The following is a 3,924-nucleotide window of genomic DNA, read 5'->3' on the forward strand; positions in this document are numbered from 1 at the left end:
GCAGTACATGATGGGATTTCATTGCCATATTCACTAACCCCGCCATTAAAAGTTTGGTTAAGTTTTGTGTGGATGAAGTGTTCGAAGATCGAGGAGGTCTCGATGTGAGGAGAAGGAGGAGAGGCAAGAGATCAAGCTTGGGGATGCCCAAGGAACCCCAAGTAAATATTCAATGAGACTCAAGCGTCTAAGCTTGGGGATGCCCCGGAAGGCATCCCATCTTTCTTCAACAAGTATCGGTATGTTTTCGGATTCGTTTCGTTAATGTGATATGTGCAAATATTGGAGCGTCTTTTGTGTTTGTTTATCACTTTTCTTTTATGCACCATGATGGTATGATATAGACCATGATTTATTTATAGAATGCTCATTGCTCTTCACTTATATCTTTTGAGTATGGCTTTATAGAATGCTTCATGTGCTTCACTTATATCATTTGAAGTTTGGATTGCCTGTTTCTCTTCACATAGGAAACCGTTGTTTGTAGAATGCTCTTTTGCTTCACTTATATTTGTTAGAGCATGGTATTCTATGGAAAGAATTAAACTTTCATGCTTCACTTATATCTATTTAGAGAGTCAGAAGGAATTGATCAATTGCATGGTTAGTCATAAAATCCTACATAAAACTTATGGATCACTGAATATGATATGCTTGATTCCTTGCAATAGTTTTGCGATATAGAGATGGAATATGTGGGAGGTACTAGTAAATGGTTGTGTTCAGTAAGAATATTGGTGTTAAGGTTTGTGACTCCCGAAGCATGCATGTATAGTCTCTCGTTAGGCTATGAAGTTGGAGCATGATTTATTATTGATTGTCTTCCTTATGAGTGGCGGTCGGGGACGAGCGACGGTCTTTTCCTACCAATCTATTCCCCTAGGGGCATGTCTAGTAGTACTTTGCTTTGAGGGCTAATAAACTTTTGCAATAAGTATATGATTTCTTTATGACTAATGTGAGTCCATGGATTATACGCATTGTTACCTTTCCGCAATTTGCTAGCCTCTACGGTACCGTGCATTGCCCTTTCTCACATCGAGATGTGGTGCAAACTTGGCAGGTGCATCCAACCCCCGTGATATGATACGCTCTATCACACATAAGCCTTATTATTTCTTCCTCAAAACAGCCACCATACCTACCTACTATGGCTTTTCCATGGCCATTCCGAGATATATTTCCATGCAACTTCCACCGCTTCCGTTTGATGACTTGAGCATTCATTGTCATATTGCTTTGCATGATCATATAGCCGGCATAGTAGTTGTGGCTCAACCACCGTTCATCATTTTTCATACATGTTACGCTAGATTATTGCACATCCTGGTACATGCCAGAGGCATTTATATAAAGTCATACTTTGTCATAAGTATTGAGTTGTAATTTTTATTTCTTTTGAGTTATAAGTAAATAGAAGTGTGATGATCATCATTATTCATTTTTAGAGCAGTACCCTAGTGAGGAAAGGATGATGGAGACTACGATTCCCCCACAAGTCGGGATGAGACTCCGGACAATAGAGAAAAAAAGAAAGAAAGAAAAAAAAGAAAGAAAAAAGAAAAATAATAAATAAACAAAGAGAGAAGGGGCATTGTTACTATCCTTTACCACTCTTGTGCTTCAAAGTAGCACCATGTTTTTCATATGGAGAGTCTCCTATGTTGTCACTTTCATATACTAGTAGGATTTTTTTTCATTATAGGATTAGATGCACACCCACTTAGTTTCATATTGAGCTTTCATACACTTATAGCTCTTAGTGCCTTCATTGCATGGCAATCCCTACTCCTCACGTTGATATCGATTGATGGGCATCTCCATAGCCCGTTGGTTAGCCGCATCGATGTGAGATTTTCTTACTTTTTTGTCTTCTCTATATTTACCCCTATCATTATACTCTATTCTACCCATAGTGCTATATCCATGGCTTACGCTCATGTATTGCGTGAGGGTTGAAAAAGCTGAAGCGCCTTAAAAAGTATGAACCAATTGCTCGGCTTGTCATCAGGGTTGTGCATGATAAATACTTTGTGTTAAGAAGACAGAGCATGACAAGACTATATGATTTTGTAGGGATAGCTTTATTTAGTGTTGATATTTTGAAATACATGATTGTGTTGGGATGCCTGAGTATTGATGTCTTTATGTCAAATTATAGACTATTGCTTTGAATCAATTATGTCTTAATATTCATGCCATGATTAGATATATGATCAAGTTTGTGCTAGGTAGCATTCCACATCAAAACTTATCTTTTTATCATTTACCTAGTCGAGGACGAGCATGAATTAAGCTAGGGGATGCTGATACGTCTCCGTCATATATACAATTTTTGATTGTTTCATGCCAATATTATACAAGTTTTACATACTTTTGGCAACTTTTTATATGATTTATTGGACTAACCTATTGATCCAGTGCCCAGTGCCGGTTCCTGTTTTTTGCATGTTTTCTGTATCGTGGAAAATCCATATCAAATGAAGTCCAAATGCAATAAAATTTTATGGAGAATTATTTTAGAATATATGTGATTTTGGGGAGTTGGAATCACCGCAAACGGAGGCCCACACAGCCCATAAGACACCAGGGCGCGCCAGAGGCCCATGGCGCGTGGTGGTGGGTTGTGCCCTCCTCGAGCGTCGGTTGGAGCTCTACTTTGGGCACAAGGAAGCTTATATCCGGAAAAAAAATTGTGTTAAAATCTTAGCGCAATCGGAGTTACTGATCTCCCGGAATACAAGAAATTGTTTTAGGCCAGTTTAGGGGAACACGAAACAGAAGAGAACAGAGAGGGAGATCCAATCTCGGAGGGGCTCCTGCCCCTCCGCCGCCATGGAGGCCATGGACCAGAGGGGGATCCGTCCTCCTATATAGGGGGGAGGCAAAGGCAGAAGAAGAAGGAGGGGGCTCTCTCCCCCTCCGCCCCGGTGGCGCCGGCACTGGGGCAAGGATCGTGACGACGATCTACATCAACAATCTTGATACCGTCAACACCAACTCTCTCCCCCTCTATGCAATCGTGTAGCACCTCTTCTCTCCGCTGTAACCTCTGTTGGGGAACGTAGTAATTTCAAAAAAAATCCTATGCACATGCAAGATCATGGTGATGCATAGCAACGAGAGGGGAGAGTGTCGTCCACGTACCCTCGTAGACCGTTAAGAGGAAGCGTTATGACAACGCGGTTGATGTAGTCGTACGTCTTCACGATCGACCGATCCTGAGTACTGAACGTACGACACCTCCGCATTCAGCACACGTTCAGCTCGGTGACGTCCTGCGAACTCACGATCCAGTAGAGATCGAGGGAGAGCTTCGTCAGCACGATGGCGTGGTGACGATGTTGATGAAGCTACCGTCGTAGGGCTTTGCCTAAGCACCGCTACAGTATGACCGAGGTGGATTATGGTGGAGGGGGGCACCACACACGGCTGGGACAGATCAATGATCAACTTGTGTGTTCTAGGGTGCCCCCTGCCCTCGTATATAAAGGACCAAGGGGGGATGCCGGCCAGCCCTGTAGGGCGCGCCAGGAGGAGTCCTCCTCCTAGTAGGAGTAGGACTCCCCTATTTCCTGATCCTACTAGGAGGGGGAAAGGAAGGGGGAGAAGGAGAAGGAAAGGGGGGCGCCGCCCCCTTTCCTAGTCCAATTCGGACTAGAGGGGGAGGGGCGCGTGGCCTGCCCTGGCCGGCCCCTCTCTCTCCACCAGGGCCCAACAAGGCCCATTAACCCCCCGGGGGTTCCGGTAACCCCTCCAGCACTCCGGTAAAATCCCGATTTCACCCAGAACTCTTCCGATGTCCAAATGTAGGCTTCCAATATATCAATCTTTATGTCTCGAACATTTCGAGACTCCTCGTCATGTCCGTGATCATATCTGAGACTCCGAACTACCTTCGGTACATCAAAACATATAAACTCA

The sequence above is a fragment of the Triticum dicoccoides genome, chromosome 1A, assembly GCF_002162155.2.
Source record: "Triticum dicoccoides isolate Atlit2015 ecotype Zavitan chromosome 1A, WEW_v2.0, whole genome shotgun sequence".
NCBI lineage: Eukaryota > Viridiplantae > Streptophyta > Magnoliopsida > Poales > Poaceae > Triticum > Triticum dicoccoides.